Raw genomic sequence first — 23,207 nt, forward strand, 5'->3', positions numbered from 1 at the left:
CCCAAGAAGAAGCATCAAAAACTCTGAGAAATGTTCATTACTCATGGTTCTGCTGATGCCATAGAGAAGAGAGTGAAAGCTGCTTTACGTTTATTTCAGAATCATAATGTGAATGGAAAGGTTTTTTGAACATTATTTTCTGTTTGAAAACAAGGTTAGACACACAGCCCAGAGCCTCTGGTGCCACACCTGCCCAGCACTGATCCTCCCAGCAAACCCTTATTCCCACCCTGTATCTTCTCCATCCTGCCTGGCAACCCCTCCTCCCCAGAGTCATTGCTCCCCACCCGTGGGTGCCCCTGTGGCTTGTTCATTTGTTCTGGCTTGACTTGCCTCTCTGCCTTGCCCTCCCTTTGGATTTGCCTGTGCCTGGATTTTCCTGTCTCAGAATAACCCATTTGGGCTTAGGGGTTGGGCTTCAGAACTACCACTGCCCATCATCCCTGGACTCTTGGCCACAGTACTTCCTCTCCCATCAGTCCCAGTCAGTCCATGACAGTAAATGAAAATAATTACCTAAGGTCCTTTGTGTGTTGGCTTTAACATATACAATTTATAAAAAACTACACTTCTACACCCAAGGTATTCTTTATTGAAACACACACATACACAGTGGAAATACAGACAGATGTTAAAAGTATTGAACGGATTTGTGGTTTCTCTGGGGGTGAATTTGAATGAAGGGGATGCCTAAAGTCTGTTAAGACTTTGTTTTCCTTTGACCATTAAGGAAGAATTTCTTTGGTTTGTGACAAGGGAGCAGTGCAACCTTTCAAGTGGGTGAGTGGTGGGCATTCTAACCCCTTCTAAAGCACTTGCATGACCCAATCAGGTGATTCAAAGTTGGATTAATCTAACCAAACAAGGGCAGTGAATTAAGACATTTTGCATGGGGGATATCCCTTGCCTGAATCCTTAATCCCTGAAAGAGCCACTGGCATGGTGCTCAGTGAAGCATTCATTGTCTTTACAGGGAATTTTTTTCTCTTCATCTGTTACTTCTGATTCAGTTGAACTGGTTTTATTTTTCTTAAGGCAAAGTACAAATACAGTCACTGATTTCACTAGAAAACAGTTTTATATAGTTTTTTTTTTTTAAAGCTTAAAGAAAAGACTTGGAAAAAACTTTAAAAAATTGATTTTCTTTATAGAAAACTGCTAGATCTATTTTAGGGGACTGCATTTTGGGACTATTTCTCAGGAAAAATTGTAGTAATCAGCAGACAGATTTTGAAAGCTGGGGACTCATGAACAATATGAACACTTGTTTTGCATTTGAAGTTGGTAAAGTTAACTTTCTTTTTTTCAGGCTTGAAAAATATTGGGATAGGGATTAAGAGAGGAACCCTTTATCAGGTAAATACCAAAATATATTTATTGTGACTTTTATGGGTTTTACCAGTATCTCCCAAGATCTTTGGAATAATTTTCCTCATGAAATAATAAAGGAATATTTGTAGTATTCCATTGGATATACTTTACAAGTTTAATTGCAGTGTTATGAGGAAAAATTATTTCTTTCCCTCTAGTAAAAACTGTGTTCATATAACTATCTCGGGAAATGTGGTTTGGAGGTCAATAAAAGACAGACTTCTTGCCTGTAGACTACCTTCTCTCCATGTAAACTGGAGTTTGGGCATGAGAGCCATTTTCCTACCCACCCTCCCCTACCCTCTGCCAGCCCCATCTCTAAGTCCTTTCTGAACTTGTGAAAACAGCTGCTGCCCCTAGTGTCACAGCTCCTTTCTTCAGGGTTCACAGTTGAGTTTACAGGAGTTGTGAGAATCACAGGCACTACATAGCCTTCTGATTTTCAGGTGCCTGGCCTCCCCACCTCAGAAGCTGCACAGACACCTTCCTCACCAGGCCCCTGAACAATGTAGGCCCACGAATGAAAGCCTGCAGGTTCTGGGCTCTCCCAAGCCCCCTGCCTTGCCCAGAAGTGCCTGTGTTTCAGTTGAGAGTTGGGTCAATTTTGGCTAAAGTGCTCTGCTGAAAAGGAGATTGAGACCCAACAGAGCATACAAGCTTTTGTTCTGTGATGTGTGTGTGTGTGGGGGGGGGGTGGGGGGTGGGGGGGGGGTGCAGAGTAGCTTAGGGTGGAAGATCTTGCTTGGACTCTGCAATGGGGCAGCCTGGGGTCTGGATAACCTCTCTGAGCCTCATTTTCCTTATCTGTGAAACGGAGATAATAATACTCACATGACTTGTGAGGATTAATAAGTGTAAAATACTTTACATACTTCCTGGCATATTAGGAATCACAAAAGAGAATTTCCAGACTTTTCTACTGACACCTGTCAGATGCTTCCACTGTCAGCAGTATCTTAGATTGGTGTTGTTGCCTGAGGTGTGTGTTACTGTCCAGCGCAGGGTATGTTGGGTAAAACAGATCTAGTGTGTGTTTGTAGGAAACAGCTCAAAAAACAAACAAACAACAAACAAAACCCAAAACCTACAAGGCACCATTTGAGAAACTCTGAGTTGATATAATGTATAAGTACATGGTATTTGTTTTTAGAGGATTGGCTGTAAATAAAAGCTGAGGCAGGTCCTGGTCAGAATTCAAAACCTGTCAGGTGAAGGTAGGATGATCTGGCTCCACAGTTTGGCTAAATGATGACATCAAGAAAAGGTTCTGCAACTACAGGTTTATTCCCGTATGCTGGGTTACAGAGAACACAGTGGACTCCTCACACGCTCATTGTCATGTCAGAAACGGGGCACCGGTATGTGCAGTTGACTGCTCTTCTCTACTGATGAGTTTAGGGACCAGAACCAACTCTGAGAAAAAATGCAGAGTGGGTGACATTTTCCTTTGGTGTTCTTGGCCTCACCATTGCTACCTCCCTACTTTTAATGACTCTCTCTTCTAAGGCATCAGATACTCAGTGTGCTTCCCTTTCCCTCCAGTAAATGCTGTGCTTGGAATTAGATGCTGTAACACATGTGAAGATTTCATACTGGTTTGTGGGAGCTGTGGCTTTTAGATGCCCTGCATACCTTTACTCCCACTCCATCCCAATCTGGTCATAGATCCTGCATCTGGATCACCCCCGCATCACCCCCAGGGGTGAGCACAGGACCTAGATCTGAACTCTCAGAGTACCCCACCCCCTTGGCGAGTGTCTCCAGCTGACAGTTGACATAATGAGCTTAAAGATCAAGCTGGGCCAATCAGAGACCTTCCCTGGGATGGTTGCAACTGGGACAGGCTGATGGAGAAGGTCTTTGTCTTTGGGGTTGGTGAAGTTGGAAACAGTGGAAGCTTATCCTACTGTGTGGAGAAAGCCTGTATGCCCAAGATGGATCTAGGGCTGAACCAAACCAAAATGAAGGCTGGAGAAGGCCTGCCAGTATCAGGCCCTGGTTCTAGCCCCTCAAGGCCCCAGGACCAGCCTGTTTCATGCAGCTGTGGCCCTTCCTGTCTCAGAACTACCCCAGTGTTTTTACAGTAACTCTTCCCATCCCTGTTTTGCTTTAATCAGTTTGCATTGTGTTTCTGTGACTCCTTTCTGGAAAACTCCTGTGTGCTTTGACTGACTCCCAGGTCTTTCTCCCTGTGGTGGGTTTCTTAAAGTCACTCTTAAGTATCCAATTATAGAAGAGTCTGTAAGGTGTTTTTCTTTAAACTATCCATATAACAAATGACACTGAGGAAGTTTAAGTAGCAATTAAATTCATTGTAAAATTATTGGTCTCTGTATCCTTTTTTTTTTGGTCTAAAATTCTCAAAGTATAGATATTAGTTAGCTGTAATAAAGATACTTTGTTTTTGAAAGAGCAAAGACAATGTAATTTAATTTTAGATCATTCCAGACTGAGTTTGAATCAACATGCTGATGACTGGAAATCTGCCAGAAATTAAAAGCTGATTATTGGGTCCAACTTTAGGTTATGGCTCAAGTTAGGGTCACTGAGGATATCCAAAAGGCCTGCACGATTATAACAACAATAACAACAACAACAACAACAACAACAACAACAACAGAAACAACAGCTTGACATGTTGTTTTTACCTCTGAGCTACATGAGTTGTGGAAGGGTAATTTCTAAAGGCAAGGGACTCTGGGGAAGAAAGTCAGCTAAGAGAAGCCAGGCCTAGGATGGCAGTGATGCCAGAGGCCTGGTCAGGGGCATTGTCCAAGTGGAGTGTGTATCAGAGATAAGAGTTTGCATGTGTTCCATTGATTTGGAGCAGAGTAGAAGAAGTTTCATCTTCTGTCTGTCTCGGGCACAAGTGGATTCTGGTCATGCTGCGTGGATTAAGTATTTCCCCTCCCCAATTCAGATTCTCAGCAGCAGGGGGAGTAAAAACATTCCACCTCATTACGACAGAGCCATACTTGAAGAGCCCCCACTAGTTGTATGGAATTGGGCAGCAAGAAATTCATATCAGCCTACATGCAGATCTGACCAGAACTCAGAGGGGTAGTCAGCAGAGCTATGGAAATCAGTATATTGCTGGACGTTGACAAATATTGCGTTTAGATAACGCTCCCTATAGAGGATAGAACATTTTAAAAATTCTAATGGAGACTGATGAGAAAAAACTATAAAATGAGGTAAAGGAAATAGTATCTTGAAGACTAAAAAAACTGCAAATTCTACAAGAAATTTTTAGAAAGGTGAAAGGGTTCCAGCAAACCCTATGGTTTGTTAAAAACAAACAAGACAAAAAACAAAACATGGTGTCTGAAAACAACACTCAAAGGAGAGATCAGGCTGAGATAAAGAGACAATGGAATAAGATGAGATTTACTTATTCTATCTTCTACAGGTTTATTTTGTTCTCTTTCTTCCTTCTTTTAGCTGAATGGTTAGGTCTTTAGTTTTCAGTATGTCTTATTTTCTAGTACATGTAGTTAAGATGATAAAATTTTCTCTGAATACCAATTTGGCTGCATCCCATAATTTTTGATATGCCACATTGAAAATAGTCTGAGGTTTGAGGTTTGATTTCCTCTTGTATCCAAAGTTATTTAAAAGGTACTAAAATCTAAGGGAAGGGAATTTTGTTGTTATCTTTTCACTGTTACTTTCTCATTTTATTATATTGTGATTAGAGAGTAAATGATATGATTTTTACTTTTTAGAATTTATGGGTTTTTTTTTTACACCTTCATTTTTTGGTAAATATTCTGTAGATTCTTACTTATGATTGTCCTCCATGATCTGTTGATTAGCCTAAAGTTTTTCACTGTAACATTGGATTTGTTAATATCTCCTTATTCTAACCATTTTTACTGTATATATTACTATTTAGGTGCATAAAGATTCCTTAAAAGGTTTCTACCTTTTGTAAATGCATTCTTCCTTTGTCATGTTTAATATTTTAATTTTTTCATTGAAGTATAGTTAACATATAGTGTTATATTAGTTTCAGGTGTACAATACGGTGATTCAATAATTTTATACATTACTCAGTGCTCATCATGATAAGTATACTCTTAATCCCCTTTATCTATTTCATACCCCTCTCCTACTTCCCCTCTGGCAACCACCAGTTTGTTCTCTATATTTAGGAGTTTGTGGGGTTTTTTTGTCTGTCTCTTTTCTTTGTTTCTTCATTTGTTTCTTAAATTCCACACAGAAGTGAAATTATATGGTATTTGTCTTTGTCTGTCTGACTTATTCTACTTGGCATTATACCTCTAGGTCTATCCATGTCATTGAAAATGGCAAGATCTCATTTTTTTTTTTTTTATGGCTGAGCATATACATAAGTGTATGTGTATCTTCTTTATCCATTCATCTATTGATGGATACTTGGGTTGTTTCTATATCTTGGCTGTTGTAAATGCTATAGTAGGCAGAGGAGTGCATGTATCTTTTTTAATTAGTGTTTTCATTTTATTTGGGTAAATACCGTGTAGTGGATTTCTGGATCATATGATAATTCTGTTTTCAATTTTTTTGAGGAACTTTCCTAATATTATCTGATATCACTCAATAATGTTTTCATTTTGAGTATATTTTTGAAAGACCAATATTTTACATCTAGTTCTTTTTTGAAAGCATTTATCTGATACTTTATTGTTCATCTCATTATTTTTAATCCTTCTGAATAATTTTGTTTCAGTTTATCTCTTTTAAACATCAACATATATTTTTAAAAATTATTTTTGCCCAGTCTGTGTCTCTTTCAGTAGATGATTTTTTTTGTTCTGAAATTGCTTTTTTTAATTTTAATATTGTATCAGGGAGCACTTTCCATATCAATATTATAGAACTTACTCATTTTTGTATAGGTACATAGCACTCCATTGTGTGGACATACTGGAGTTTATGAAACTAGTCCACTGTTAATGTCCATACTCTTTTTGTAGGTAAACTTTTTTTTCTTTTTTTAGTTTTCAGTAGATGATTTTTCTATTCAGTTTTTCTATTATGGAAAATTTCAAGCACATGCAAAGGAGGAAAACAATGACTAACTTTCAAAACAATCAATTGTAACTAATTTGGATTATTTTGAAGCAAGATATTTTTTAAAGTTTGGAAGAACTGACACCAGGGATTTTTTTCAGTGTTTATTTTTGAGAGAGAGCCTGTGAGTGGGAGAGGGGCAGAGAAAAAGGGACACAGAGGGTCTGAAGTGGTCTCTGCACTGACAACAGTGAGCCTGATGCAGGGCTCAAATTTACAAACCGTGAGATTATGACCTGAGCCAAAGTTACACGCTCAAATGACTGAGCCAACCAGGCACCCCTGACAGCAGGGATTTTTATTGCAGATGAGAATCACCCAGGAGAAGGAAAAAGAATTTTCATGTTTACCTATGACTTTTTATAATTTATTTATTTATTACTTTTCCTCATAGCCCCTATTTTCCTCTTTTCTTGGATTTGTGTTTTGAATTTCTTTTTATTTTTCTAGGAGACATCTTTTAATGATTATTATATAAAGTGTTCTTGATTGATAAATTTTCAGTGAATAATATTTTCCCTGTCAATAGAATTCCAGTTCAAAATAATTCTTTCCTCTGAAATTTGGAGTTATTGCCTTTTGTCTTCTGGCATCTGGGTTTACTACTTCTTCCATTGCAGGTAAATGATTTTTTTTCTTTCTTATTTTGGACCATCCAATATATTTTTTTAAATAAATACTTAAATTTTATTTTAATTTTTTAAATTTTTATTTATTTTTTTAAATATACATCCAAGTTAGTTAGTGTATCGTGCAACAGTGATATCAGGAGTAGATTCCTTAATGGTCCTTACCAATTTAGCGCATCCCCCCTCCCACAACCCCTCCAGTAACCCTGTGTTTGTTCTCCATATTTAAGAGTCTCTTATGTTTTTGTCCCCTCCCTGTTTCGTGTTATTTTTGCTTCCCTTCCCTTATGTTCATCTGTTTTGTCTCTTAAAATCTTCATATCAGTAAAGTCATATGATATGTGCCTTTCTCTGACTAAATTCGCTTAGCATAATACCCTTTAGTTCTATCCACGTAGTTGCAAATGGCAAGATTTCATTCTTTTTGATTGCTGAGTAATACTCCATTATATATATATATATATATATATATATATATATATACACACATACATATATATACACACACACATACACATACATACATATCACATCTTCTTTATCCATTCATCCATTGATGGACATTTGGGTTCTTTCCATACTTTGCCTATTTCGATAGTGCTGCTATAAACATTGGGGTGCATGTGCCCCTTCAAAACAGCACACCTGTATCCCTTGGATAAATACCTAGTAGTGCAATTGCTGGGTTGTAGGGGGTTCTGTTTCTAATTTTTTGAGGAACCTCCATACTGTTTTCCAGAGTGGCTACACTAGTTTGCATTCCCACCAGCAGTGTAAAAGAGATCCTCTTTCTCTACATCCTCGCTAACATCTGTTGTTGCCAGAGATGTTAATGTTAGCCATTCTGACAGGTGTCTCATTGTGGTTTTGATTTGTATTTCCCTGATGATGAGTGATGTTGAGCATTTTTTCATGTGTCGGTTGGCCATCTGGATGTCTTCTTTGGAGAAGTGTCTATTCATGTCTTTTGTCCATTGCTTCATTGGATTTTTTGGTTTTTGGGTGTTGAACTGGATAAGTTCTTTACAGATTTTGGATACTAACCCTTTATCTGATATGTCGTTTGCAAATATCTTCTCCCATTCCGCCAGTTGCCTTTTAGTTTTGCTGATTGTTTCCTTCACTGTGCAGAAGCTTTTTATTTTGATGAGGTCCCAATACTTCATTTTTTCCTTTGTTTTCTTGCCTCTGGCGACGTCTTGAGAAAGAAGTTGCTGTGGCCAAGGTCAGAAAGATTTTTGCCTCCTTTCTCCTCGAGGATTTTGATGGCTTCCTGTCTTATATTTAGGTCTTTCATCCATCTTGAGTTTATTTTTGTGTATGGTGTAAGAAAGTGGTCCAGGTTCATTCTAATGCATGTCGCTGTCGAGTTTTCCCAGCACCACTTGCTGAAGAGACTGTCTTTATTCCATTGAATATTCTTTACTGCTGTGTCAAAGATTGTTGGCCATAGGTTTGTGGGTCCATTTCTGGGTTCTGTATTCTGTTCCATTGATATGAATGTCTGTTTTTGTGCCAGTCCCATACTGTCTTGATGATTACAGCTTTGTAATACAGCTTGAAGCCAGGATTGTGATAATTCCTGCTTTGGTTTTCTTTTTCAAGGTTGCTTTGGCTATTTGGGGTCTTTTCTGGTTCCATACAAATTTTAGGATTGTTTGTTCAGGCTGTGTGAAGAATGCTGGTGTTATTTTCATAGGTATTGCATTGAATATGTAGATTGCTGTGAGAAGTATTGACATTTTAACAGTCTTTGTTCTTCCTATCCAGGAGCATGGAATCTTTTTCCACTCTTTTTGTGTGTGTCTTCTTCAGTGACTTTCATAAGCTTTCTATAGTTTTCAGTATATAGATTTTTCACCTCTTTGGTTAGGTTTATTCCTAGGTATTTTATAGGTTTTGGTGTACTTGTAAATGGGATCAATTTCTTGATTTCTCTTTCTGTTGCTTCATTTTTAGTGTATAGGAATGCAACCGATTTCTGTGCATTGATTTTACATCCTTCGACTTTGCTGAATTCATGGATCAGTTCTAGCAGTTTTTTGGTGGATTCTTTTGGGTTTTCCATATAGAGTATCATGTCATCTGCAAAGAGTTAAAGTTTGACCTCCTCTTGGCTGATTTGGATGCCTTTTATTTCTTTGTGTTGTCTGATTGCTGGGGCTAAGACTTCCAATACAGTGTTGAATAACAGTGGTGAGAGTGGACATCCCTGTCTTCCTGACCTTAGGGGGAAAGCTCTCAGTTTTTCCCCATTGAGGATGGTTTTAGCCTTTGGTCTTTCATATATGGCTTTTATGATCTCAAGGTATGCTCCTTCTATCCCCACTTTCTTGAGGGTTTTTATCAAGAAAGGATGTTTTATTTTGTCAAATGCTTTCTCTGCATCTATTGAGAAGATCATATGGTTCTTGTCCTTTCTTTTATTGATGTGATGAATCACACTGATTGTTTTGCAGATATTGAACCAGCCCTGCATCCCATGTATAAATCCCACTTGGTTGTGGTGAATAATTTTTTTAATGTATTGTTGGATCTGGTTGGCTAATATCTTGTTGAGCATCCATGTTCATCAGGGAAATTGGTCTATAGTTCTCCTTTTTAGTGGGGTCTTTGTCTGGTTTTGGAATCAAGGTAATACTGGCTTCATAGAAAGAGTTTGGAAGTTTTCCTTCCATTTCTATATTTTGGAACAGCTTCAAGAGAATAGGTGTTAACTCTTCCTTAAATGTTTGATAGAATTCCCCCTGGAAAGTCATCTGGCCCTGAACTCCTAGTTTTTGGGGAGATTTTTGATTACTAATTCAATTTCTTTACTGGTTATGGGTCTGTTCAAATTTTCTATTTCTTCCTGTTTCAGTTTTGGTAGTTTATATGTTTCTAGGAATTTGTCCATTTTTCCAGATTGCCCATTTTTTTGGTGTATAATTGCTCATAATATTCTCTTATTATTGTTGTTTTTTCTGCTGTGTTGGTTGTCATCTTTCCTCTTTCATTCTTCATTTATTTGGATCCTTTCTTTTTTTTTTTTTCCTCAAACTGGCTAGAGGTTTATCAATTTAGTTAATTCTTTCAGAGAACCAGCTTCTGTTTTCATTGATCTGTTCGACTGTTTTGTTTTTGTTTTTGTTTTGATAGCATTGATTTCTGCTCTAATTTTTATTTCCTGTCTTCTACTGGTTTTAGGTTTTATTTGCTGTTCTTTTTCCAGCTCATTAAGGTTTAAGGTTAGGTTGTGTATCTGAGACCTTTCTTTCTTCTTTAGAAAGGCCTGGGTTGCTACATTCTTCCCTCTTATGACCATCTTTGCTGCATCCCACTGATTTTGGGTGGTGGTATTATCATTTTAATTGGCTTCCATGTACTTTTTAATTTTCTCCTTAACTTCTTGGTTAGCCCATTCATTCTTTGGTAGGATGTTCTTTAGCCTCCAAGTATTTGTTATCTTTCTAAATTTTTTCTTGTGGTTGATTTTGAGTTTCATAGCATTGTGGTCTGAAAATATGCACAGTATGATCTCGATCTTTTTGTACTTGTTGAGGGCTGATTTGTGTCCCAGTATGTGATCTATTCTGGAGAACATTCCATGTGCACTAGAGAAAAATGTACATTCCACTGCTTTAGAATGAAATGTTCTGAATATATCTGTTAAGTCCATCTGGTGCAGTGTCATTCAAAGCCATTGTTTCCTTGTTGATTTTCTGTTTAGACGAACTGTCCATTGTTGTAAGAGGGGTATTGAAGTCCCCTACTATTATGGCATTTTTTTGATGACTTTCTTTATGTTGATGATTAATTGAGTTATATATTTGGGTGCCTCCACATTTGAAGCATAAATGTTTACACTTGTTAGGTATTCTTGGTGAATAGACCCCTTAATTATGATACAATGCCCTTCTTCATCACTTTTAGAGTCTTTATTTTAAGGTGTAGATTGTCTGATATAAGTATGGCTACTCTGGCTTTCTTTTGTTGGCCATTAGCATGATAGATGGCTCTCTATCCCCTTGCTTTCAATATTAAGGTATCTTTAGGTCTAAAGTAGGTTTCTTGTAATCAGCATATAGATGAATCTTGTTTTCTTACCAATTCAGTTACCCTGTATGTTTTGATTGGAGCATTTAGTCTGTTGATGTTTAGAGTGAGTTCTGAAAGATATGAGTTTATTGCCATTATGTTGCCTGTAGAGTTGGAGTTTCTGGTGGTGTTCTCTTGTCCTTTCTACTCTTTGTTGCTTTTCCCCCCCATCTTTTCTCCCCTCAGAGTGTCCCCCTTAAAATTTCTTGCAGGGCTGGTTTAGTGGTCACGAACCCTTTAATTTTTGTTTTTCTGGGAAACTTCTTAATCTCTCCTATTTTGAATGACAGCCTTGCTGGGTAAAGAATTCTTGGCTGCATATTTTTCAGATTCAGCGCATTGAATATATCCTGCCACTCCTTTCTGGCCTGCCAAGTTTCTGTGGATAGGTCTGCTGCAAACCTGATCTGTCTTCCCTTGTAGGTGAAGGACTTTTTTCCCCTTGCTGCTTTCATGATTCTCTCCTTGCCTGAGTATTTTGTGAATTTGACTATAATATGCCTTGTTGATGGTAGGTTTTGGTTTAATCTAATGGGAGTCCTCTGTGCTTCCTGGATTTTGATGTCTGTGTCTTTCCCCAGGTTAGGAAATTATGTGAGCTATGATTTGCTTACATAACACGTCTACCCCTTTTTCTCTCTCTTCCTCTTCTGGGACCCCTTTGGTTCTGATGTTGTTCCTTTTTAATGAGTCACTGATTTCTCTAATTCTTAAATCATGCTCTTTTGCCTTAGTCTCCCTCTTTTTTTCTGCTTCATTATTTTCCATAAGTTTTCCCTTTGTATTGCTGATTCTCTGTTCTGCCTCACCCATCCTTGCTGCTGTGGCAACCATTCAAGATTGCAGCTCAGTTATCACATTTTTTATTTCATCCTGACTAGCTTTTACCTCTTTTATCTTCGCAGAGAGGGATTCTAATCTATTTTCAATTCCAGCTAGTACTCTTATTATCATGATTCTACAATCTGGTTCAGACATCTTACTTGTATCTGTGTTAATTAAGTCCCTGGCTGTCGTTTCTTCCTACTCTTTCTTTTGGGGTGAATTCCTTCATTTCATCATTTTGAAGGAAGAAAAGGAATTGATAAGGTGAAAAAAAATAATATTAAAAAATTAAAAACAACACACACACACAAATCAAATAAGTGATGCTAGATTATAGGTGTGTTTTGATCTGGTTATTGAAAAGAACTTGATAACTTAGAGAAAAAAGGGGAAAAAAACAAAAGGAAAATGTTTGAAATTTTGAAAAAATGAATACAATGAAATAGAATAAAATGAAATGATGAAAATAAAATAGAATTTGAAAATTTTACAAAAAATAAAAATATTTTTAATAAAAATTGGAAAGAAAAATAATTTTTTTCCCTTTCTGTATTCAAGATAAAGGAAAGAAACAAAAAAGAAAAAGAAAACAAAAAGAAAATTAAATAGATGGACCAGCGAACAGCCTGAAATACGATTGAAATTACATCCGTTTCCCCTAGAAGTCAAACTATGAAGCACTTTATAGTCCATAAACTAAGCAGGTGAAGAGATTTGCTGTGTTCCTGAAGAGTGAGGTTGGCCCAGTTGGGTGGGGCTTAGTGTAAGGGCTCTGTTCTCCACTAGATGGCGCTGCTTAGCTTACTGGGGTGCATTGTTGTGGCGCTTGTAGGTGTGAATGCGCATGCGCGGGAGGAGGGAAAATGGTGTCTCCCAGATACCCAGTCTCTTGTACGGCAACTCTGTGCTCTCCATGACCAGCAATCGCGCACCCGTCCTTTGTCTCCAGCTTCTGTCTGCTCCTTGCTTCTACATTGTCTGTGATCAAGCTCTCATGTTGCCAGTCGGCACCTCCCTCCTGAGTTGTATCTCAGATGTGGCTCTGTTGCCCGACCCCTCACTTCTGAGGGACTATGGATTTGACCCATTCAGGTCCTCTGGGGGAGGATCCCTCCAAGCAGTGGCCAGGTGCTGGCCACCCCCAGGAATGTTCGCAGGACTGTGCTGCTGCTGCTGCTGCCCAGAGACTGCGGCTGGGCACCAGTCCACCCAGAAAAAGTTCACACAGTTGTGTACAGCAGCGTTTCAGAGATTATGGAAAATCACAACACACGTCTGGCACCAGGCTTTACCCTTAACGACGTTGATCAGCACCAGCGAATGTGGTTGTTCTCTGGGATCTGCTTGGACCGGGTGGCTGAACAGCCTGTACCGAATGTCCTAGCAGTGGAACTGATTCTCCCCATGTGGCCCGAGAACCTCCCGAACCCCAGTCTGCTCTTGGGGATTCGCCCTTTCTACCAGAGCACCACCAGGTATTGAGCTGCGGAGTTTTAGACTCTGCACTCCCCCTGTTTATAGAGTCTTAATGGAATTTAAACCCTCTCCTTTCTCCTTTCTCCCTTTTTAGTTCAGTCCCTGTGGCTGTTTCCACTTTTCTACTTTCTCTCCAGATGCTTTTGGGTGGGGGGGAGAGTGCTTTTCCCAAACACCCCCCCCCCATCTCTGTCCTCTCTCTGCAAGCAAAAACAGCTCCCTACCCTCTGCAGCTTCTGTCTCCCCCAGTTCACCTCTGTGCCGTGTACCCGCTGAGTTCTGTGGTTCAGGTTGTGCAGATTGTTGTGTTAATCCTCAAATCAGTTTTCTAGGTATGCAGGATGGTTTAGTGTTGATCTGACTGCATTTCATGGACGCAAGATACAAAAAAATACCTTCCATGCTGTTCCTCCATCTTGGCTCCTCCTCTGGGACATCCAATATATTTATAAGTAAAGTTGTTTGCAGTGTATTAAGGCAACAGAAAGGTGTTCTCTAGAGCTCAGAAATTTTTAGTACCCATGTATCTGATTTTAAATATTTACTTCAAGATGGCTTTAGCCAATTGAGACATGAATTAGTCAACAATTCAGGGGATTCATGATGTATTGATTTCTCCACTCACTGAATTTTGATCCCCCTCCCCCAAATTATGCCTTTGCATGGATTATTTGTTGTCAGATAGATTCTGCTCTTGCAGGGAGAAGTTGGTCCCATGGTGTCTCAAGTAAACATTTTCCTTCTACCTTTGTTTCTTTTCCCACTTGTGAGGAATGTGTTTTTCAAGCTCTGTCCTTCACCCTTGAAATTCAGAAGCAGCTTCTTTCCTCTATTAATGATTGCTTAAAACAATAATGGTGCCATTCTGTTCTAGCAGTAGCTAAAACTGGCTAAATATTTTGCAGAAAGAGAGATGGAGAGAGACAAAAATCTCCTGCCATTAGCTCTTTCTAGCAGAGTTTCCCTCTTCCCGCTTATTGCTTTAGAAGTACTTCATTATTTTCCTTCCACTTCCTTCTAGTTTGAAGTAACTTAATGCCTCTTCTGTCTCATTTTTCTTGAAGAATTTGTAGTATTTTCAGTTGACCAAAGCTAAAAACTATTTGAGAACAATGGAAGGGCTAAAGTTGTATTTTTAGTTTCTGGTACTGAGAATGTGAATAATTAAAAAAAAACACAATCTGAATTTGTTTTTAATGAGATAGATACAGTTTCGACTTTGTCCCTAGCAGAATACCAGGAGACAGAACCATGAGCCACAAAATAAGGCCTCAAGCCGAGAATAACAACGATTTTGTTATGTTGTCCACTCCATCCTCAGTGCTGCCCATTCCAGGATCTCTTCTGCTATTTTCATAACACTGGAAATGATTTCACATCTGCAAGTAATTAGTTGCAAAATAATCTATCTTGGGACTGTGGGCTAGAGAAGGGTTGAGAAATAGGAGTTCCAACTGTGGTATAACAATGTGTAAATCATGTATTCCTTCTGCTTTTGTCTACATATACAGATGTAAATATATTACATAGATATAGTCTGGTCTTGCAAAATTATGAACATGGCCCTTTGAGAAGCTCATCATTGACAAGAACAACACCAACCACCATACCTTACAGGTGTATATTATCTCTTATTTTACAAAGCTCTCTCTCTCAACATTCTTAATTCTTTTCCACAACAACCCTGAGAAATAGGAGAGGGTAAGATTTCCATCTGATACATGAGGAACTGGTGGCTGTTAAGCTAAGTAGTCAATAGGTGACATGATTTTGCCAACATGTTATTAACAATTTATTACTCTAGAAACACATGTAAAAAGAAGTAAAACAAATTGTACCATCATGGCTTGATGAATTATCACAAAGAGAATACTCATGTAATGAGTTCCCAGATCAAGAAGCACTATCAGTAGTACCTCCATACCCCTTCCAGTCACTCATTCACAAAGGTAACTACTAGTCTGACTCATAGGTAGGTGACAGGCTTATTTGGATTAATTTTGTATGGCATGTGAATCAGGACCTTGCAAACCATGGATGCATTATATATGTGTACTTGATATATTTAGAAATATGTCTTTACACGATGAAATGCAATGCACATGAGGAAATAATAAAGGAATGAGGATGATCCAACCTGAAGAAGTTTCATCTGAGTTGGAACTTCATAGCTCCAATGTATGAGGGATGAAAGTCCAGAAAAGTACAAGAAGCTTTCTCCATTTCTATCAAGAACTTAGAAAAACTCAGTTTACATAGAAAGAGAAAAATATCTTTCTTTCATTCTTAGAACTTTGTGGACAAGGAGGAATCCATTTCCTACGTATATTTAAAAATTGTAGGCTATACGTGCTAACTCCAAGTGACTTTGGTTCTATCTTAACTAGACGCAAGGAATGGACAAAGTAATTTTTCAGAAGGGTTCCTTTCCTTCCTGATATTTGGCTGAGCATTTCTATCAACATCCATGGGAGGATCAGCACTATGTTCTTTTAAAGGAAATGATGTTTTGCTGGAAAAGGGAGGGAGTGTCTAATTTGCCTCTCTCCTTTGGAGGTAGGAGAGTCTCCAGAGATGAGGTTTTTGCTTGTGAATGTGCTACATCTCCTTCAGAAGGGCAGAGCCAACGACTGACAGTAATTGCTCCAGCTGGTATCCTTCATCAGATGAATTTTGGAAGCTTCCCCTCCCATGTCCTCACCACTATTCTCTCATTTTTCTCTGCTGTCTGGAGAATTAGAAGCCAACGGGCAACCAGTGACTTGTTTGAATTGGTTTAGGGCTCACATACAGGAATACAGACTAAGACTGAACCCAGGTTCTGTGCTGCCTTGAAATGGAATCCTAGACTTTGTTTAGCAAGGGCTTTGTTGATGTGGCCTCCATTAGAAAAGATTTGCTTTCTCTTTGGAGTCTGTGTGTGTCCCTCTCCTTCACCCCCAGACCCACTGAGCTCAGAGCAGAGGAATGTTTACATGAAAAGAGACTGCCAAGGTTTTAAATTGCATCCATTAGGAAACGAATTATCCTCTTAATCGTTTTTTGTTTCATTCCTGAAAAGATTAAAATGCTTTTAATTTAATAAAGTTTTGAAAAATAGGTAAGTTTATAATTTTACAAAAATGTGTTCAGAGATGTAAGAATACCCAGGGAACTCTAGAGGATATTGAAAATGACCTATTTAGGTCTCACTCATCTGTTATTTCTATAGTACAAGGATACTGCCTAATTTTGATCTCTGTTCTCCTTTAGAAGCTCTTGGGCTATTTTTTTCCCTATCAAATCAATTAAGTCAGAGTGTTCATCAGAATTAAAAAAAAAAAAACCACAACAACTGGCATTTCTGCCCCTCAAAATGTTGATACTATTCTCTAGATAGCCATACTTGCTTAGAGAGAAATGCTATTTTTTATTCACATTCTCATTTTTATCCTGCAGATATGTGAAAATATAGACCGTATTTCTGCAGTGTGGCATTACAAGGTAAGTTCTGAAATGGATGAACATAAGAATAAGGACATATGTATTACTCTGATTTGATTATGAATAAATATTGTAAATTTGCTCAAGTTCAGAAAGAAGAATAGCAGGTCCTGGTGTTGGTGCTAACCTAATTTCTTTGTCCACAGATTTCTGGGTATGGCAGATTATTACTAATCTGAAAACAGAGAGCTTGTAGAAAAGCAAATGCTCACACACAATAACCACTTTGACCAAATAGTACAAACAATTTTTCAATAAGCCATTGTTTAATCGCCAGGAAGTAATGGTCATTTATCTCCAAAGAAAAATTTTTAGAATGCAAACCTCTCTTGTTATTACAAGATGGTACCAATGGAATGTTTGTGTCCCCCAAATTCATATGTTGAAACCCTAACTCCCAAAGGTGATGGTGTTAGGTGGGTCCCTGGGTAGGGGATTAGGTCATGAATGTACAGCCCTCGTGAATGGAATTAGTATCTGAGAAACTCCCTTGCCCCTTCCATCATGTGAAGATACAGCTAGAAGGTGCCATCTATAACCAGGAAGCAAGCTGTGACCAGACACTGAGTTTGCTGGTGCCTTGATCTTGGCCTTCCAGGCTGCAGAATGGAGAGAAAGAAATGTTTGGTGTTTATAAGCCACCCAGTCTGTGGTGTTCTGTTATAGCAGCCCAGATGGACTAAGACACAAGGTGTATGCGTAAATGTAGTGAATTACATTTGATAAGCGCTTATGTCAACCCTTCTCTGAATAACAGGAAATAGTATCTGGACACCTTGTTATAGCTTAGACTATTCATACTCTCCTGCATCTCTGAAGAGGAAAAGGAAGATTTAAACTTTACAAAATTCATAAGCATTTGAATAAGAGCTAATTAACTGAAATTTTGAAAAAGCATACAAAAGAAAGTAACAAAAGTTTCTTAGCCTGATGACTATTGCCTTAAAAAAAAAAACCCACTTTTTATTGAGGCGTGATTCAGACAGAAAAGTTAAATTGTATGTTTACAGCTCTATGAATTTTCATAAAATGAACACCCCTGTGTAACCAACATCAAGAAAGGAAACATTGCCAACCCCTCAGAAATCTCCCCCAGAAGTGCCCCTGCCTCCTGCCTGGTCCCTTCTCCATCCCACCTCCTCAGGTCATTGTTAGCATGGTTTCTCTGCTAGTTTTGTCTGTTTTTCTTTTTTCCATATTTTTTTTATTTTGAAAAATGTCAAACCCACAAGAAAGCTGAAAGAATGGTACAATAAACATTCATATTTCCATTACCCAGATTTCCTTATTGTTAACATTTTGCCATTTTTAAAAATTTCTGTGAACCATTCTAAAGTTGAAAACATCATGTTTCACCCCTAAATACTTTACCAGATATTACCTCCAAATAAAGACAATTCTCCTGTTTAACTCCAATACCGTTTTTACACTAAAAATTAAACATTGATGAAGTAATTTGAACTAATGTATCCAAATTTCCCCCGTTGTTTCAATTATTTTATAGATTTTTTAAAAATCCATGATATGTATTATATTTTAATTGAGTTACCTCTTCAGGTATCCTTTAATCTGGAATGGTCCTTTTGCTCTTTAAATGATATTGGCATTTTTCAAATGTCCAGGTTGGTTGTTTTGTAAAATGGCCTTCAGGTTGAATTTGTCTGATTGATTCCTAATGATTCTATTCAGATTAAATATTTTTAGCAAAAACATCACTACTGACATGACTTCCTCTTTGATACATCTGTCAGGAGTCACATATCAGTTATCACATTACTGATGATGCTAAATTGGAAAAATTTGGTTAAGAAGGTATCTGCCAGATTCCTTCATCGTGAAGATATTTTTTACCTTTATAATTCATAAATAATATGTAGGATAATATTTTGAGACTATGTGAATGCCCTGTTCCTCTCAGAATTTTTACTTAATGGTTTTAGCATCCACTGATGATCTTTGCCTGAATTAATTATTACATTAATGGTTGCAAAATGATGGTATTAAAAATTATATTATTCCTTCTACATCGATTCCTGCTACATCATTAGCATTCTTCCGTAAGGAATCTTTCAGTCCCCCTCTCACTCTTTTCCACTTCTCAATTTCACCATAGACTCAGATTCCTGCTTACTTTTATAATTATCATCATTTATTTTGATGCCTCCAAATCTGGCCATTGATAGTCCCTTCAAATAAGCCCATGAGTCCTTTTGATGTTCCAGAAGTTTCTGAGCACATTTTTCCTTCTGGCATGAGACACTTTTCCATTTATTTAAAAATAATTTTGCATAATTTAAGAGGATTTTAAATTTGTTCTCATAAAGCTTTTGCACATTACTTTTTAAGTTTATTCCAAAGTATATTATTGTTTTCCTCCACTATTATGCCTTCTAACTGTGTGTGTATATATGTGTATATATATCAATAGTATATATTCTGTCAATTTTTTGTATGTTAATTGTATGACTATCTATTTCATTGATTTCTTGGTTGAATTAGTCATTGATTTATTTGGACTTTCCACATATATTCTACTATCTGAAAATTAAGATTGTTTTGTATCCTTTCTAATTCTTAAGTTCTGTCTTTCTTTTTTCTAATTGCATCAATGAATACCTCTAACACAATGATGAACAGATGTTTTTCACATTGGTGAATATGCCTCTAGTGTTCCCCATGAGATACTGTCTTCAGAACTGAAGTATGTATATTATGTATTTGTGAATTGGTATGTATTATGTATGTGCGTGTGTGTGTGTGTGTGTGTGTGAGTGTGGTGTGTGTAAAATCATATAAAAAAGTATCCTTCAATTCCTACTAATGTGGGCATTTTCATCAGGAATGGGTTAGATTTCTTCAAACACCTTTCTATATCTTAAAAAAAGTTATAAAAGTTTCTTATTAATAGTAATATGGTCAATTAATAGATATCCCACTTCAGATTTAAGGACAGAGATAGTCTCAAAGTGAAGACATGGAAAAAGATATCCCATGCAAGTGGAAACCAAAAGAAAGTGGAGGTAGCTATACTTATATCAGACAAAATAGACTTTAACCCAAAAACAATAACAAAAGACAAGGGCCATCATTAAATAATGATAAAGGAATCAATCCATCAGAAAGATATAACAATTGTAAATATGTGTGCACCCAACATTGAAGCACCTAAATATATTAAGCAAATACTAATAGATATGAAAGGAGAAATAGACAACCATACAATAATAGTAGGGACTTCAATATCCCACTTGCAACATTGGATAGATTATTAAGACAAAAATCAATAAAGAAACAGTGGATTTGAACCATACATTAGACGAAATGGAGATAATGGACATCTATAGAACAGTCTATCCAACAGCTACAGAATACACATTCATCTCAAGTACACATGGGACATTTTAAAGAATAGATAAGTGATAAGATACAAGTCTTAGCAAATTTAAGAAGATTGAAATCATTCCAAATATTTTTTCTAACCACAGTAGTATGAAACTAGAAATTAATAACATGAGGAAAGTTGGAAAATCTACAAATATATATGACACTAAACAGTACACTCCTGAGTAACCAATGGGTCAAAACAGAAATTAAAATGAAACGAAAATACATCCCAAATAAAAATAGAAACACAAAATCTATGGGACATTGCAAAAGCAGTTCTAAGAGGAAACTTTATAGTGATTAATGTACATACTAAAAAAATGAGAAAGTTTGCAAATAAACAACATAAGTTTACAGTTCAGTGAAGTAGAAAAAGAAGGGCAAATTCAGAACAAAGTTAGCAGAGGGAAGGAAATAATAAATATCAGAGTGGAAATAATGAAATGGAGAATGTACAAAAAGCAATCAAAAAGATCGATGCAACTAAGAGCTATTTTTTCAAAAAGATAAAATTGACAAGTCTTTAGTGAAACTAGGGGGAAAAAAGACAACTCAAGTAAATAAAATCAGAAATAAAAGAGGAAAAACAATAACTGACACTACAGAAATACATAGGCTCATAAGAGACTACTATGAGCAACTATATGCCAATAAATTAGAAAACCTAGAAGAAATGGATAACTTACTAGAATCATACAACCTACCAAGATTGAACCAGGAAGAAATAACAAGTTGGGACAGACCAATAATGAGTAAGGAGATTGAATCAGTGATAATTAAAAAAACCCTCCTAATGCAGAAAACCCTAGGACCATATGGCTTCACAGGCGAATTCAACCAAAAATTTAAAGAAGAATTAATGCCAATCCATCTCAAACTCTTCCAAAAAATTAATGAGGAGGGAAGACTTCCAAACTCCTTCTATTAGGCCCTCATTATAGATACCAAAGCCAGATAAGGACACTACAAGAAAACTATAGACCAATACCCCTGATGAACAAAGTCAATGTAAAAATTCTCAACAAATTGTTAGGAAACCAAATTTAAGAATTCATTAAAAGGATACACACCATGACCAAGTGGAATTTATCCCTGGGATGCAAGTATGATTCAATATACACAAAATAAAAGAAAGATAAAAGTCATATGATTATTTCAATAGTTAAAGAAAAAGCATTTGACAAAATACATCTCTTCATGACAAAAACCCTCAACAGATTGATATAAGAGGAACATACCTCAACATAATAAAGGCCACATGTGATGAACCCACAGCTAACATTATACTCAATGTAGAAAAATTGAAAGTCCTCCAATACCAGGAAAAAGACAAGGGTGACCACTGTCTCCACTCTTATTTAAAATAGTGCTGGAAGTCCTAGCTAGAACAATCAGACAAGATAAAGAAATAAAATGCATCCAAATTGGAAAGGAAGAAGTAATATTGTTGTCATTTGCTGGACATGATTTTATATATCAAAAACCTCAGGCTCAACTAAAAAAAACTGTTGGATCTAATCAATGAATTGAATAAAGTTGCAGGATATAATATCAATACACAGAAATCAGTTGTTTTTCTATACACTAACAATGAAGCACCTGGAAAAAAAATAAAACCGATTCACAGTAGCATCAAGAACAATGAAATGACTCAAAATAATAATATGACTCAGAATAAAATTACCAAGGAAGTGAAAGATATGTACAATGAAAGCTACAAGATTTTGCTGAAAGAAATTAAAGAAGATGCAAGTGAAATGACATCCTGTATTCATGGGTTGAAAGAGTTCATATTGTTAAAATGTCCATAATACCCAAAGCTATCTACAGATTCAACACAATCTCTATCAAAATTCCAATGGAATTTTTCATAGAAAATAGAACAAACAATTCTAAAATTTGTGTGGAACCACAAAAGACCCTAAAATAGCCAAATAGCCAAAGCAATCATGAGAAACAACAACAAAAACTGTACACCTCACACTTTCTGATTTCAAACTGTACTACAAAACTATAGTAATTAAAACAGCATGACACTAGTATAAAAATAGACAATGGAACAGAATAGAAAGCCCAGAATTAAACATCCACATATATATATAGACAACTAATATTTGATGAGGCAGCATGGAACATCCAGTGGGGAAATGATGGTCTCTTAAAAAAATGGTATAGAGAAAACTGTATAGCCACATGCATAAAAATGACATTGGGCCTCTATCTTATACCACCCATAAAAATTAACTTAATATGGATCAAAGACTTAAACATAAGACCTGAAACCATAAAGTTCCTAGGTGAAAACATGGGGAAGAAGCTTCTTGACATTGGTTCTTGACCATCCCTTTTTTGGATATAACACCAAAAGCACAAACAAAAGAAAACATCAACAAATGGGATTACATCAAACTTAAAGGCTTCATACAACAAAAGAAACAAAATGAAAAGGCAACCTACAGAATGGGAGAACATTTTTGCAAACCATGGATCAGATAAGGGGTTAATACCCAAAATTTATTAAAAAAACTCATACAACTCAGTAACCCAAAGCCAAACAATTTGATTTAAAAATGGGCAGAGGAAAAAGAAAATGGGCAGAGGAACTACATAGACATTTTTCCAAAGAAGACCTTAAATAGTCAACAGTTACTGAAAAGTTGTCCAATATCGCTACTCATTATGAAAATGCAAATCAAAACCAAGAGGAGATATCACTTCACACCTGTAAGAAAGGCTATCATCTGGAAGATAAAAGATAAGTGTTGATAAAGGTGTGGAGAAAAGGAAACCCTTGTACAGTGTTGGCGGATTATAAACTCGTTCAGCCACTATGGAGAGTAATATGGAAACTATTCAAAAAATTGAAAATATAACTACTATATGGTCGATACAGCAACTCCACTTCTG

The 23,207-nt window shown here is 36.9% G+C and overlaps 1 long non-coding RNA gene across 1 annotated transcript in view; it reads left to right on the forward strand.

The window, feature by feature from the left end:
• The first annotated feature begins 12,600 nt into the window (after positions 1-12,600).
• Positions 12,601-23,207, forward strand: part of LOC123383939 — a 182,653-nt gene continuing 172,046 nt past the window's right edge. Inside the window, exons 1-3 of the long non-coding RNA XR_006594375.1 lie at positions 12,601-12,661; positions 14,945-15,050; positions 16,872-16,916. This is a non-coding gene — a long non-coding RNA (uncharacterized LOC123383939). The remainder of the gene's footprint in view (positions 12,662-14,944; positions 15,051-16,871; positions 16,917-23,207) is intronic.

The sequence above is a fragment of the Felis catus genome, chromosome A2, assembly GCF_018350175.1.
Source record: "Felis catus isolate Fca126 chromosome A2, F.catus_Fca126_mat1.0, whole genome shotgun sequence".
Taxonomy (NCBI): domain Eukaryota; kingdom Metazoa; phylum Chordata; class Mammalia; order Carnivora; family Felidae; genus Felis; species Felis catus.